We start from the raw sequence: 17,614 nt of genomic DNA on the forward strand, positions 1-17,614 counted from the left end.
AAGTTTATTTAATTCAAATATTTATGAACTTCAGTCAAATATATAAAAATCTGATTTATAATTCAAATATTTTATGCATTCAAGTTAAATGAATAAATACTTGAACTTAATTAAAAAAATTTAATTAAGTTTAAAAATTTAGTCCAATTAACAACATTTTTTTTTCAGTATAGAATATATAGGTATTTGAGTTAGAATGTGGAAACTACAGTTTTCAACATAAATAAAAAAACATATTATGCTTTAATTAATTGTTAATTTGATACTGTTCTCGCATTAATATGAGGATCGGGATTATGATCGAAATTGCATGATCTCTACACATTTACAATAAATATCGCATTTTTACGCAGATCACTGGTATTGGCTCTTAGTGTCTTTTTCCTTTATCTTTTTTATTTATTCTTAAAGTCTAAGCAATTATTTTTTAAATATATTAACTAATCTAAGTATAAAAAGGACATGTCACGTATCACGTGTCTTTACTTTGATATTTGTGTATACAACGGTTTTAATGTCCAACGCCCATTTACGTCCAATTAAATTCGCTATTAGTTAAATCTTGATCAATTTTAACTAGTGTCGTTTAACACGATATTTACGCGGATTGTCGATGTCGCCGCGTTTCAATCAACAAATCCTCGTTTAACGAACGAAATCGTTTAATGCATATATATATATATATTGCAGAGAGACAAAAGAGACGAGAGAGACAAAAGAGAGACGCTTGAATAAAGCGAAAGTTTGCATAACAATTTTATTTGAGTAACCTGCCAAATAGACATAGAAAGACCGCAGGAAGAGGGACAGGGGGGAGGATAAGCCAATGGCTTTACGCGTCGTTGGACAGAATTGCACGCAAGTAACATGAATCGTCGGAAGATTCGAGGGCAGGGAAAATAGTGGATTCTTTTCTCGAGGCTATCCAACCACCGTCCTCCTTCTCAGAAGATTGAACAGGAGTGCTGAATCGCGCCGAATGTCTGGGCAAAGGAAGCGGAGTGCCGTGGGGATTCGCAAATTCACCGTGAAATCTTCCGCAAACGGAAGTAAGGTAACTCATTTCCGTTTCATCGGGACTTTCTGCGGCATTAAAAGAGCTCGCTTTGCGAGGAAAGAGGGAGGGAGGGGACGCAAGGGGGGTTCGACCGAAAAGAGAGTGAAGAAACGGACGGATTAATTAACGTAACGTAATTACGGTGCGCATTGTGCAGCGTCGACATCACGATGCTACGGGGTTACGGATGAAAGGGTCAGAAAACTTCAGACCTTTTCATCCCCTCAAGATTCCAATGTCTCGCGAATACATCTCAACAATTTTATTTGAAAAACGCAAAAGCGCCGCCAAACGTAATTCTAACTTCTTATTTAGTACCTATTATTTATTTTTAATTAAATCTGATATTTAATTACTCGCATTCAGAAAAATACCGCCAAGAAAAATAATTATTCAATTTATCTTTTTTTTTTAGTAAGTAACGGTTACCTTCAACAAAAAATTTTTTTATATTTCTTTTAAAATATACTCTCATCACCAATTTCAGAAAACTCATTATCGTATACTAAGAAAAAAATGTATACTCTTTCGAAGAATATTAATTATGCAAATTATGTTATAAAATTAATTGTACAAATGACTCGTGTTAAAAAAAAGGCGAAAGAAAGAGGAATAAATGGTTTATTAGCCAGTTTTGGGGTCCAATTTCTCACACGTTCATTTTTCATTATGTTGCAAAAACATTAATTATTATAAAAACTGCTCTATTGAAGACACTTTCTAGTTTTCATTTTCCTATTTTTTTCATTTATTTGTTTTCAAAGTTTTATTTTTTAGCTTTTATTTAAAAAAAAAAAATACTATCCAAAAGAGAAAAAAGAAATTAAATAATATCGATTTTTATAACAAGAGACTGTTATTTTTCTGTGCGTGTAATCAACTTTTGCGGTTGTTTCATCAATTGTAAGATTGATTCATTCAATATTATTAAAAGATGTTTTTACAGCCAGATGTTAAGCAATAGTTAGGCAATAGTTTTCCTTTGGAAAATGATAAGCCATCGGTTAGATGGCCACTGCTAGCGAATTATTACTGAGATAAATAAATTTGATCGATGGCTAAGATTTGGACTGATACACGAATCGACGTAAGAAGAAAGATGCTTTCGTAACTTCAGAAAGTGCGCGATTCAATATTATTCGCTTGAAACTTCTAAACTCTACATTTAAAAAAATACATATAATTCTAAAAATATATATAATTCTTCTGAAGATATATATAATTCACATTTATATAATTTCAGAATACTTCAATATTTTATGTTTCTCACTGTCAATATTTTCTCTAAACTATTTAAAAGTTTTACTCGCATAAACAGTGCTGTGTTTAAAAAAATCATATCATTGTTAAAAGCATGAAATATGTATTATTTAACGCAGAGAGCAGCATCAAAAAATAATATCAATAACTTCGAAATCATTAATAATGTTGAAAAATTGTACATAAATAATTTATTTCGACATTTGAAACGCGCATTGATTCGAGCGAGTGCACTCGAGTAAACGAGAAAGAAAAAGAGAGATAGAGATAGATAGATAGATAGAGAGAGAGAGAGAGAGCGAAAGAGAGAAAGAGAGAGAAATTAATTCAAATAAAATTGATTCAACATTAGCTTCTGACTACTGTATGTAAAACCTAACACACTTTTAGATCGGGATGTGAGTGTGTGAGATGTCCGAATCTAACTTCCACTCTAACAATTATCAGAGAATTTTCTCGGAAGTAAAGTTTTTCACTGCACATCGCGTACTAGCGTCATGTAAAAGTAGGTTGCGGAAAATCGAAGGTACGTATAACGAACGTCGTTTACGAGAGACGATGGTCGGACTTGTATACACACGGCGCTCCTTGTATCCGGTAACCGAGTCGAGTGCGAGTGCTCGAATTAAGCTACCACCCAGGGTCGTCCGATTTGTCGAGTGACACAGCGACGCTGTTGAGAGCGCGAGTCTCCTCTCTCTCTCTTTCCCTCGGGCTTGCGGTCCCCGACGAGCTTTATCGAGTGGACCTTTCTCACTTTTCGAGCCGGGGCGGATTTCCGTTCGAATGCGCCGTAGGAAAGAAGATTTACCGAGGCGATCCGGAACCGACTCGGCGGCGGCGGCCTCTTCTTTCAGGGATTACGAAGTTGACTTTCGCCGCTCAGCGGCGGTTGTATAAAACTCACTTCGTGTTGGGAGAAGGGATTATTGATTGAAATAGGGCGCCCCGGCGGTGTCGCCTCCGCCTCCTAGATCCCACTTCTCCATTTGTACTCGCGACTCGCGGAAAAATCCCGCCCGTTGTTGACCCGCTTCTGAAGGATCCTGCGGCTTGACTCTCTCTTTCTCGATGAAATTCGCGGGGATACATGTATAAATCCCTTTGCCATCCCCCGATATGAATTGTATTCATTTTTATAATACCCCGTTATTTCTTTTGAACCGATAAAATCTCTTCTTCCGCTCCTAGCGAGGCGCGCATCTCGTGGATTCGCATATCTCATCGGCATTGATAATGTTACAACGTCGGACGGGGACTTTTTTTTTAAGAGCAAGGGATCCGCATTATCTCCCCTCTGCGGATCTTCGCGCCTCCATCTCTCCGACGGCAACAGAAGCGAAAAGATCTACGAGGTGCACAATCTTATCCGGCGCCGATAGATTTAATTCGCCGACAGGTGGATTAAACCGCAGTAAATCTCGGCTGCCCGACAGTCGAAATCAGATCGTTAAATGGATGAGCGCTCGAGGGTATCGCTTGACATTATCTCTTTCACGCGGCTTTATCGGGATATTTTCGTAAACCTTCTTTCCTCCTGCCTTGCTTTCGAAATTAAAGTAGCAATACTTCATTTACGTACCATTAATAATCCCAAGTGATTATCCATAATTAATAATCCGCATGATGCATCCATCATTAATGTAATATGTTGTGCTTTCATTATAACCTGAAAGTATAATAAATAAGATAATGTTACTAATTAGCTCCGGCCTGGAGATAAATTCGTGAGATTAATGCACGAAAGAGAAATTAAATACCAGTCAATTTTCCGCGGCTCTCAAAGTGTTGACGTTCTATTCTCGTAAATATTGGAATTTCTACGCTGTACGGGAGAGACGCGATATCGAAAACGAAATTATATACGATGCAACTTTATCCCAGCGTCACGAGTTAGGTTGGCGTTAAAAGACGGGAGGGTGCATCCAGGCGAAGCCGTAAAACCAACTGGAACTGCCATTAATAACTTTGAACGAGAGTGCCGAAGTTTTAATGGAATTAATGTGGCTCCGAGGACTGCTGTTGCTGCTGCCAGCAACGTGCCAACATTGGCCACGTGTGCAGCACGCACGCATTGTGCAACACGAGGAAACACTGCATCATTTACGTAATGTCGCTCAACAATGCTTCAAACATTTTTCATATCTCCCATTAAAATACGAAAAAGTGCAATAATACAAAAAGTAAAATAATAGCCCAAGTTGTAATGCTTTCGAGTGTTTTCAACATTTAAATTTTCATTGAAAATGTGAGAAATGTGAAATGCATGGCTTATCGTTCTATTAAATCTTCGTTTTTTTTATATTTCCCATACACGATCCAGCTATTAAAAACTAAAATTATTTTCATATTTCTGTAATATTTTCGATAATTTAAAAAAAATCTGAACATAAGTAAATTCTTAAAGAAGTGTATAATTACAACTGGCAATAATTATACATTATAATTAATTTAATATTTTAATATTTTATTGTAGCGATCTGGAAGATTTAATATTTGTCTACAAGTTTATTTTTAAGTTTACATTTTTGGTTGTGTTTTTACTGATTATAATTTTAGTTATTTTTTCATTAATATTTTTAATCTTAAATGTTTATGATACTATATTTTAATGAATTATGGATTATATTTTTTAATTTTGTGAAATATCTCTGATAATCCTGTGGATACATACAAATCCATTTCTAAATCCATCCAACTTTGGAATTATGAACATATTTTGTTATAAAGAGTAAAAGATAAAGATTTACTTTTAATGAGAAAAAAGTGTTATGTGACTATTATTACATGGTAAAATAATTATAGTTGGAATTCCATTTTTATAATTAGTACTCTTATAATGTTAATATTAAGAATCTTATATTTATAGTTTTACTAAGTTATGAAAAAATTTATCATAACGATAATTTTAAATATTAATATAGTAAAACAAGATATAGATGAAATGAAAATAAAATAAACATTTTATTTTATATAGTAAATGCAATTATAGAGAACATAACTATTTTTTAAATAATTGCAAATTGCATAACAACTAACAGCTATAATTTAAATTATAGTTAAGACAACTATAAATATATAATTAGCACAAAAAATCATTATAATTTAAAATTAATAACTGTAATAATTTTTTTCTGATCGTGGAAGACTGGATAATGTAATCCAGCAGATAAAATGCACACCTTGTTACTGGAGCGCTTACTGATACCGAAACTTGAACTGAAATGTCTAATGTATTTGATTACCAGTTAAAGAATCATACCACACCAATTTTGCGCGCTTATTATTACAGCGCCAATTCTATAATTTAATAATTTAAATAACGCGTTCCCGATATAATAACACGTAAAATTTGTCCCGGGAGACGATAGTTGTGTGAACCACGTAGCTGTCCTCGCTCCAAAGTTAACGGACGGAAGCCTGACGGAACATCCGAAACGCGCTATATTGTCGGGCCCGTCCGTACACGGCGGACGCTCCTCCACATATCAAACCGCAGTTTTCGGATCAAATTTGTACGCGCGCGTCCCGGCGGGGACGCCACGTCGAAAGTACAGTTTCCAACGGTTTCCTCTCGCGGCGCGGAAAGTAGCTGAGACAAAAGTCCGAATACAGTTGATCGAGCGACGGCGCGGCGGTGCGGTGCGCGTGCGGCCGGGAAAATAATCCTGGATCAAATTTGCCGTGCGCGCTTCCTCCCCCTCCTCCCCCTTTTCCCCGGGGAAAGGCGAAATCGCGGAGCGGCGGCGTTACCGTGACGGAAATAAGTCAGGGATGATATTCACGTGGCGCGTTGAACTTTGTTATTCTCGGCGACGGCGACGTGTAGTATACGCGGTTGAATCCGGTGGGGGCCTCGCGCATTATTCCCGCCTGCGGCGAATGGATTCACCCCTTTACGTGCGTCCAAGCCGATGATTGTTAATATTAATGTTTGCGGAAATGTCCATACGCATCCGCATAAGCATACGCCGATAGACCGGAATTTACACACGCGAGGTGTATCGAGAGCGAGCCGGGGCTCCCGCTCCCATCAAAAGCGAATCAGTCATCTAAATTTGCCCGCGCGTTGCGGAATACAAATCGCAAAAAGAAAAAACATTGCAAAATTTAAATATAGATTTAAAATAAACGTGAATAAAAAGCCGATTGTCAGGTCTATTCCCCGTTTTTGTGTGATTTTTACGGGTGCGCGGCGGGGAGGGGCTGGGGGGAAATGTCTGTTCCCAAAAGGTTTTGGCGGCATACAGAGAAGTTCTTTTTATAGTCGTATTCCGCGGTACTCCAAATGGAAAAATCGAAGGGGGATTCATATGCAGATGTCGAATTGTCTCACAAGGGACCGCCGAGTATCCGCAATCTCGTAGTCTGTTTCGTGTCGAAAATACGGCGTATTTTCCAGATCGTGATACGTCGCTATTAGGGAATAGCTTTTCAGAGCCCTTTTTTCCCCCCGCTCCCGCCACCCTCCCGCGCGTTCATCGACGTGCACTTGTTCATGCCCGTTGCGTGCGGAGAATTGCTTTAGCGCGTATACACACAACATCGGGGCGGCCGAGCGCTCTGCCATCATAATAACTCGAAATGGACGTTCGACCGAAATGGCACACGACCGACGGAAGTTTTCCCAACGCTGCGACCGCGCCGTTAGCAAATGAAATTTGTTGCCGCGTCGCCGCGCTTGCCATTAAATTATTGCGCACGTCGCGTTGCTTCCGCCCCGGGAGCGATCGGCAAACGATCGATCATAATATCCACGGAGGGGCGTAGCCCGCGAAAAAGATTGCAAACTTTCCTTTTTCCTCTGTGTATTTACAGTTTTCCTACAAACGGCCTGGAAATCCTTCCCGAACTTCGGTCATTTATTTTTCTTCCCGCTCCCTCCCTTCTCTCTTTTTTTTTTCATACAGTGAAAATTCAATAGCGAACCTTCAATTGTTGCCGTTAATATTTCTTCCGGCGCGCGCGTTCGAATGTTTCGCCACAATAAAGTTATCAGTACAGGGAGCATGTTGAATACTGAGATGGTTTTACGCTGCTCTTTGTGACAGCTTCTGAATGTCTGATACTTTTTACAAATGTCGCGCTAAAAATTTAGGGCTCTTAATTTTCTGGAAAATTAAATGGGACAACCAAGTTTTCCTTTTATTTTTTTAAATACTATGATAATGTTATATTGCTGTTTTCAATTTTCTGGAAGAATAAAATTGAAGAGAAAAAAACCCGTTTTTCTTCTACTAAAAAAATAAAAGAATATGACTGCAATAATAAAATAAATTTTATTGATGGATTACTTATATACTTATTAGAGCTTAAATGTAAGAGAAATCTTGCAATCATTGACGCAGAGGACAATAAAGATATTATCTTAAAAGAACACTCGGGGGAAAAACGGCAAGGAAAAAGTAGAAATGGAAAAAATCCTTTTTTTTCCGGAAAATTTCCGCTAACTTTTTTTCGAGGCCAAGAACAATACGCGGATCTATTTGGGAGATTAACTGAGGCGAATTCGATACGAGCGCGTCACGAATAGGTACATTGAATTCCGCGGATTAATCACGCTTTGTACTATCATAGTACCACGGGTGACGACAATGAATTTCCGATCGGACATACGCGGCGAGGCCGTAACCCTTTTGCGCGATTGTTATTGCTGACGTGGCGTCGCCCGCATTGCGTTTCACCACGCACGATCGTGAAAGGGAAAAACTTCAGATAAGGGTGCTTTTATGGCGGTATTAAAAAACTGGGGAATGGGCGTTATTTTTCATCTTGAAATAACGTCGGCGGAAAACTCGCCGCCGTGACTTCGAATGATGTGCACACGGCCGTAAAACTGCCAACGGCACAAACGCACGTACGTACGCCGCGAATATTCGACTATTTCGATACGTCTGAAGCAATTTGTGTGTCGGATCGAGTACCGGGAAACGTCTGCGAATCGAGAGAAATCCTATCCCCTTAGCGAATAAAAGTCACCGATGTAAGCCGAGCTCGAATTTCAACGCCGTGGACGTGAAAGAATATATCTTATGTCAATTGTTTCACCCTCATCGTCAGGAAACATAACATTTACATTTATTTGTGCAAATACAATGTTAGAGGTAAACTGTATTTTTGTTAAAATTCTATCGATACTAGAGAATAATAGTTGTGCGCTTAAATTAAAAAATTGTAAATACTTAATATTTTTATTTAATATGAAGCAAATAAAAACTGAGTAATATATATAAAGATTTAACAGATTTCATCATGTCTTGTGCCTTAACAACACTTACAAAATTAAGTACAATTGATGTTAATTTTGATCAATTTAAAAATAATAATGTAATCATGCAATTTTTTAATTTTCACGTTTTCATAAAAAAGATTTATTGTAGAATATTTACATATATTTGCAATTATTACAAAAGTTAAATAGATATTTTTTATAACTTGTTTTTTATAACTAAATTTTCTAAATTATATCACTCAAATTTTATTACAATAAATAGTATTAATATAAAATTAACAAGTAATAATAAAAATTAGTAATTGGTATAAATAAAAATATGTCAATTGCAAAAATAAATTTAAGTCAGTTTTACTTCGACAATTCATTATTGTTATTTATTAATTATAAAATTAATTGATGAAAGGTTAAACAATAACAAGCACCGAAACATCAAGCTACAATTTCCAATTAATTCGTTATTGAATACAAATCACTAAAAAGTGAGAAAAATAATAAGAAGTAATTTAATTAACAATACAAACAATTACAAAGGGCTCGCTAATGCCAAGCAAAATAATATGATAAACAGGTCAATGTATCAAGCCAAAACAAACCCTCTTAATACATTATAATTACTTAGATAAACATTATATAATTATAAACGCGACTAATAACACCGTGTCAAAAACTGCCGAAACGCCTCGACCACACTCAGTCCTCCTCAGTCACAACAAATTATCAATATGTATGAACTGAAACATGAATGAAATGATGGACACGAAAATATAATTAAACAGTTAAAAATGATGACTATTGAACCATAAAACACCTCATTGCGTATCAAATTGTGTCATAATAATAAAAACGTAAACCAATAATACAATTAAATGAATAATAAAATGAAAAATAATGAAATTTTTTCGTAAGTCGGTTTTCATATTAAAATACATTTATAAGATCAAAAACGATGGAAACCGGGTTATGAATAACATAAACGGGTATGCGTATTGTAGAAAACTGTAAACTTATATATGTTGATCCCAGATCTTAAAACACAATATTAAAAAGAGCAACAACACACAGAGTATTTGACAAAGCGCTAGAGACAAGTGTAACGTTCGGTAGTCAGAGGCAAAATAATTTAATTAATACTCGGTATCTTTCTTCAAATTACTAAAAGTCTTTTAAGAGTAACACTCCACGCGAAATAAAAAAAACATTTAAATTGCGAGAAGAAATTAGATCGAATTTTTGATAACCAAATTTTACAAGGCAGTATAAGGTAATGTCCTGACATTAAATAAATTTTACGACAAACGATAAACTTGATTAAGATTGATTTTCTGACTGCATCTCGGATCTGTAATTTCCTATAAGCGATTGAAAGTTCGTCTAATATTAAATCCGCCGAATCTTAGGGGAGGAAATGTCAAGACGGCAGGACGTACGTGCCTCTTGTTAACGCGTCAAGTCACGCGTTCGTTTACGGTATTGTTACGATCTTGACGTCAGTGTCGCGGAGGATTATCGGCACGACCCCCTTCCGGTAAGAGGGCAGAAGTCATCCAATCTCCGAAAGGGAAACTAGTTATACCGTCCGACACGGGTTTGAACTTTGCCACTTCCTGCGAGATACTCCGGGGACGTCCAGGGCGACGGGAGGAGGAGGGGGGGGGGGTCCCAAACGGACTGATTGAAATTCCGCTTGCGCGACGCGACGAGGAACGAGAATAGATGTCGTGCGGGAATAAACAAATGTTCCGCGTCGCGCCTCCGATTCGTCTTGTCCGTAATCGACGCGGGAACCGCTCCAGAAAGTTAAACACAGATGCCCGCCACCGTATATTACAGCTTTATCTAGCGTGCGAAGGGAGACGCGCGCGGCTCCCGATCGATCTTTCCGTGACGAGGACTTCCAACGGCGAAAGACGCGTCCGATCGACGTACGCCCGAAAAATGTAAATATCCCCGACACGGGCGGGGAAGCTGCTGGCGCGTCATAACCGTAAATTCAATTTAATGTACAACGCGACATTTCAAAAGTGGCCAAAACTAATGACATGTTTAATTATTAAAATTCACGGCGGGCTCGAGTCGAGCTAATTACGCACATGTCAGGGAGCTACTAATTAGCACTCCGCGACGATGGGAAAATGATAAGAGCCGCTCGCGATGTCCCGATCCGGTGATACGGTTGTCACGAGCAGAACAGTTGGTATTTATTCTAAAAATACTGTACGCGTAGATGAAAACGACGACTGCACCGAATACACACGGAGGATTCATAATCGAATGAAGTTTGCTCAATTTGCACACGTCTTTCGCATCGCAATCGATATTTGATAAGAGTGGATAGTTCCTCCTTCTCCTCTTTCTCTCTCTCTCTCTCTCTCTCTCTTTCAATTGCTGCTGTCGCGCGCACTTTTCCGCCTGCCCTCCCCCCGGGTCGAAATATAACCCGCGGTTTTAAATTCCACTTTTGTCAGCCGCGAGTGCATAGCAGAAACGTCACGGGAAATTCAATCCCGGCTCTTTATGCCGCATTGCGTCGCGTCGACTAAAAGCATCCACCGTTCCGCGTGACGACGGTTTGTTTTACGAACGGGATCACTCAAGCCCCGCTCCAACCCCCTCGGCCATCGCTCAGGCAGCGCTCCAGCCGACGTCCTTTCCGTTTTTTCTATCGCCCATTAAACAACCCCTTTTGTCGGCGACGCCGCTTGGCCGCGGCATTAACGTCGCGCGACGTCACGCTCACGCAGAATCTTCGTCCAGGATCCCACAGTGACGCGTCGCGAGCCGAAAAATAGGGCGAGCAGCCCGTGGACACCGACGTGATGAGAAGGAAGAAAATTGGAGCATTCGTATACAAGTTGGCGAGCCGGGGTGGATTCTTGCGAACGGTCAAGAAGGCACAGTGAAATAAATCAATACCTCTCGGACTTCCGGGGGCAAACAAACGCCGTTCCAGGACAGCGGACGGAAGAGCGAAGAAAAATATGGAACGGAGTATTTTGCGCGTCTGCGAATTGTCAAAATTCGACAAGCCGTTTCCCCGAACTTGGACCGCGAGGGAAAACGATTGATTGTAGCGTAAAATTAAATCCTTCGTAAAACGCGCCATATATAAGTCAGAGGCGGAATATCCTTTTAGTCCCAAGTTGAAATTAATTACTCTATCGGAGCATTGAAAACGGAGTTCGTTTCGACTTTCGTTATTAAAGTGTGACCCGGCAATTAACGACAGGATGCATCGAATTGGGTTTATTGGCAAGTTCTTTAGTCGCTACCGCGGTATTTTCTCTCATTTTCCGCGGGGACTCCAATTAACAGGTCTTCATCGGGATATACGTAGTACGTATTACATACGCCAGCCAGTTTGAACTTTGTCAATCGAAGCATAGTTACCAGACGCGAATTTTCCGAAACGTTTTAAATCGCACTTTTTTTTTACCGATTTACCGCGAGTAAATTACAATTTTTTGTTTCCAAAACTTCGCCCAAATCCCACAAATGCGATCAAAATTTTCACGATTTCGCCATTAACTCATAAATGATTGACCAACAATTGCATTTGTATTTCGTATCTAAATAGGAATTATTCACAAAAACTTTATTAGCAGATTTAAGTTTGTTATAACGGTTTGTCGATGCATAATATTGTTTTGAAATAATTAATCCATTCTATCCAATATTGCCGTAGAGCGAAGTATAGCAAAATGAAACTCGTCGCAATCGCTCGATAATGAGCGGCACGCTTCCATTATTTCGAACGAAATTATGTCGATCTAAATGCAAACGTTTGAAACGGAATAAAGACTGAACGAGGCCATTGCGAGACTAATTAATGATTTTGTCATTACATGTAATACAAATACACATTTTTCCACAGCAATATTATTCTGTATAAGCTCTGTTTTTTTATATGTAATAAATTTTTAATAAATAAAAGATCAAATTACACATGTACTTTGTTCTCAATACTTTTCATTGTTACAATTATCATAATTTAGGATAATTGTTCACCGATCACAAAAATATAAGAGAATATCATGGTCTAGTCCGCCGGACAAACAACTTTCTTTTTGTGTGCCTGTATAATAAATATCTTGTTCAAAGAGTAAATGCCCGGTCTCATTTTTTTATTTTAGAAAAGATGTGCCTGTGCTCAATCACACCTCGCCCAGAAAAAAAAGAATACTAACATATTTTTAATCATAGACGGAGGGAAGGGAGAAAGCAAAAGGGATGACGGGAGATCATATCTGAAATATGTATATACGCATGTTCGTCCGATAAAGACACCGTTCGAGGGCAAGGGAAGAGCATTATGATGAATTGCTTCACATAAAGTGGCTCCGAAGTGCAGCTGGCAACGTATATCCGGAACCAAAAAGGTACTCCGAAACGTGACTCCGCGCCGAGCAACATTTCACATCGGACAGAAGATGTTCCTGGCCATAAAGCCGTTACTAGCGTATTTACTACGGACGCTCTCCATTCTCTTTCGCGCCCTCTCTCTCTCTCTCTCTCTCTCTCTCTCTTCTGTTTCCCTCTCTCTTTGCATGTAAAATCGGCCGTAACGCTAAAACGTATAAGCTTTCTCACTTCCTCTCTCACACCCTCCCTTTTTGTTTCATTTCCAGCCAAGACAACGTTATTGCATGGCAGCGTGGATCTCGCGATCACGGAGCGTATTCTCGCCTCGACTCAACGCCTCTATTTTAATGCTAATCGCCGGTATTTGATACTGAATCTGATTCTCTGGCTGTTATCTTCAGTCTCTACGGAGTATAGGTACTTATCCGTGAGAAAGGCAGTGTTAAATTCAAAATGGAATCTATTAGCGATGATGCGAGTGAGTTTCTACACATGTTTAAAATATAAACATTTCGTGTGGACGTTGTCCCTCGTGACTGCGCTAATTTACTCCGGGATCTTCCAGGAAAAATAGTGCGACGTCCCCGCATGAATCATATAATTAGCATGTACCTTTCCGAATCGCGTAAACTTTGCTGCAAAATCTGTCCGGATTATGTTTTCTATCTCGCGTGTAACAACTGTCGTACGTGGCAAGCGCAGCCAAGTATTCACGCGCATAAATTAATGGGCGATTTTATCGCGGCCCAATTAAATCGGTATCGTAAATAATTAATTTACCGCGGAGTAGCGAACGATAATGAAATTGCTGTAAATTGATTAAACCGCTTGATTCCATAAACGCCTGCGCGTTTTGCGTCGGCATACGTTTCACGATAATGCGCCACGACGGCGGGCGCATTTCCGAAGGATTAACTTGTACTAAAAGCGATTTCAACTGTTAGTCTTGATCTCAATATGTCATAGACGCACGCATAAATAAATGCATCCAGTAATTATACCATTGCGGTTACCTAATTGCTAATACAACAGCTTATCGATCCGAGCATTATCTATGTGCAGTGTAGCTGTTACTGTTGGGAAATTACACGTTTGTAAAAATATGTTGCGTATCTTTTGTACAGATAAAATGTGTCACATTACTTGTAAAATTTAATTAATTATAGACCTTAATTACGAGAAATATTATTATTATTTAAATTTTAAAATTTAAATTAATTACAAACAATATTATAAATGACAAAAATTTATTTCGTAAAAAATCTTCCTGCATCATATTAATACTTTTTATAATAAATTTTAATGTATCTAAAAATTATAGTATTAATGTTACAATTAAAAATAAATTTTATTATTTGTTTTAAATACAGAAACTCAATAGTCCCGATACGCGTAATATTTATGACATGTTTTCTCATAAACCTTTATCATTATAAATATGATACAAAAATATATAAAATAGACTTTCGTTTCAAGCAAATCTAAAATTTGTTGATACGTCAAATAACTTTCGCATACAATCGGCCGTTATGCCCCGCGTAAACTCCGTGTGCACACAGCCGTTCGTATGTTTGCGCACACGTGCCCAAAAATCTTATCTCGCCTGTGATTACGTCGCGCCCCGTTACCTCCGTGTGTAGATCGATGCGACTAATTGTTTGCCATCGGGAAACTTTGCCGAGGCGGCATTCCGTAGTCGGGTCACGCGCCACCGACGCGAAATCCGCCGGCGGCAAAATGCAATTTAATTAATCGTACATTCGCGTTCAGCCGGCGTGGCGCTGTAGCGCACGTGTAAACCGCAAAACGCTTACGGACTGTGCCGCCTCGTAATAAAGTTTTATCCGTTTCACCGTTATCCGCGACGTTCCTGCCGACGATATCGCGGCGTTATAGTGCAAGCCAAGCTTCAGTCTAAGAAAAAAAAAGGAAAAAAAAACCCGAGAAATTGACGTAAATTCTTGCGAGATTACTCACAAGACTTGGAAGGACCTACCCACTGCGAAAGATACCTTAATGATGATCTATAAAAGAGACGGATTTATCCAGCTTTATTAATAAAGGAGACTGTAGAAGTAAATTGATTAAATAGATATATGTATATTCAAAACAAAACACTAATAGCAGGAAGTAGCAGAAACACTGCTCGCTCAGCTGTGCAAAGTATTTCAGCGCAGATGATTTCATATGTAAAGAATGTATTTAAAAAAAATTTCTTCACTGAAAAAAAAATTGATTCAACAACAAAATTTTATTGTTATATATTTAATATAACAATATTTACTGTTAATGCAAGTGCAATGATGTTAATTGAACTATTATATTGTAATATCATATATTGTTGTATTGAATACATCTTTTGTTGGCAGCCCGCAACTAAACGTTTTGTTGAATCAATTTTTGTTCTCGGTGTTACAATAGCTATTAATTTTTAATTTTTAAAATATTATTAGATAGCCCAATCTAGTAATCTGATAAAATATTTACTTTTTTGATAAATCTCTATTATCTTTAAAAAATTAAAAAGTTAGTTAACTAAGTCAAAAGTCAGTTACAGTCTTTTCTCGAATAAAGTTCGCGACAGATAGTCGACATTTATACCGGGCAATACATGTGGAAAAAGGATAGCAGAGAACTTCTCGATCGGAGATTTGTTGTAATTCTTGTATTCAAGTTCTAAGATTCTTCGAGAGGCACCGTAAGCTCTCAGCGACGTTAAACGGATCATTAATTGTTGACGAGGGAAAGAGAGGGTTGGGAGGGTGTAAGCCTACTTGGATTGGAACCGCCGTATGTCGATACGGGGGATAACTTACCGAGAGACGTCATGTTACTCGTGTCGAGATTGTCTAACATGCGCTTCCTGCACTGTGATTTGGGGCACTATCGATACCGTCGATTACTCACCGGAGCTATCCAATTGAACTTTGCTTGCCAAGGGCGTACTATAGTTCGTATCCCGGTACCTCGAAACTTGCTCCATGTGTGAGCGCGTAAGGCAGCTTCATCCCTCCCTCGACTGTCCAAGGCGCTCGGAGATATGGTAACTAGGGGTTGCAGTAACTAGTCTTTCTTTGGCGGGAACATCCCCCTCGATGGGAAAACTCTTCGTTCTTTGAAGGCCATTTCCTACTCGATCTGGGTAGAACTTATAAACGGATAGCGCACAAAATTTGCTAGTATATCTGCGAGATAATAACGCATGCTAAATAAAGAATTGGTTAAAAAAAGTGAATTATACAGTAACGCTAAAATTAAGTTTCACTAGATAACGAAATTTCTAGAATAGACAGAATAGAAAAATTATTTTCATATTTCACATTAAACTCATCAATTAAAGTATTAAACTACATCGATTGTAATAATATTTGATTCTTTGAAAGATAAGAATATTATTTATTCTCGTACAAAAATGTCTTTATTATCATAAAAGTAATATTCACAATTGTCTCCGTCAAAAGCCAATACATCTTATATTCTTAAATTTCTTTTGGAAACAGAATATTCTACTTTGTTTGCACGATAAATTTACTGTCAACGTCCCGATCGAACGTCCCGACAGTGGAGATCATTTTGGGACAGCTATATTTAGTGTTCATAGACTACATGGAAAAGAGCCGAATGATGAACTCACCGAGGAAAAGTGGCACGTTGTTTCCCTAGATACCTTAAATAAAGGACAGCGACAGAATTAAATTAGGCAGAAGATTGATGACGTACGAGGTACAAGAAGAGAAATAAATTTTTATATTAATGACAGTAAAAAAACTCAAGCAACTTAAGTTTACCTGAAAATAAATTGAAACAAAGTATGTTTCAATTTAATGTATGTGTATCTTTTTATATGTTTGTCTCACATTCATAAAATTAGAAAAGCGTAATAATTTAAGTTATACGAAAAATCTATCTATTTTTGATTCTATTCCAGAATGTCTGAAGATCATGAAAATCGAAGGAAACAGTTTCAACAAATTCATTGTACAAAGCACACCGAGAAGAATGTAACATTTTTCTCCCGGCGGAAAAATTCCTATTCCGCGGCGAGTCCACGGGGAAGACTCTAACGAGATCACCACCCTTTGTTCCTGTCGTTGTCCTTGGCTGCGGTGTCCGGAGATCTCCATTTGTAACTTTAAATTCGCGACCGACAGCATATTTCAGGCGCGGGATAGAATGAATGTAATACGATTACATCGTACCTACGTAAGGCGAGCGCGGGGGAAATGGAGAACTTGAGATGGCGACGCGGGAACTTCTTCATAACTGTACCCAGAGCTGCTTTAAACATTCGACCGAAATGGCTTATAGCCTCCGGGATTCAGCGCTTAGAGCACCGCTCGTGATCTTCTCCCATCTGTCGTCCGCTGAAAAAATTTATTCCGACAAAATTCGAGTGTCTCGTTTATCTCATTCAAGAGTATATTAACAAAAAATAGATTTATTTTATTAATCCACTAAGGCCCATTGCCGAATTAGGTAAGTTAGCAAATAACAATAAAAAAGAACCATTCTGATTTGGGACAAAAACCGTAAAAAGTACTTTGCAAAAATTAATTTTGCAACTACACGGAGAGAATTTTCTCTTAAAATTTACCCTCAAAATCTGGTAATTGTAGGATATATAACCTTAAGAAATTTTGCTATACTTTTTAATAAAATTTACTAAAAGTATAGTAAAATTTATTACTATTTACTTTTAGTAA

Source organism: Monomorium pharaonis, chromosome 1 (genome assembly GCF_013373865.1).
Source record: "Monomorium pharaonis isolate MP-MQ-018 chromosome 1, ASM1337386v2, whole genome shotgun sequence".
NCBI classification, from domain to species: Eukaryota; Metazoa; Arthropoda; class Insecta; order Hymenoptera; family Formicidae; genus Monomorium; species Monomorium pharaonis.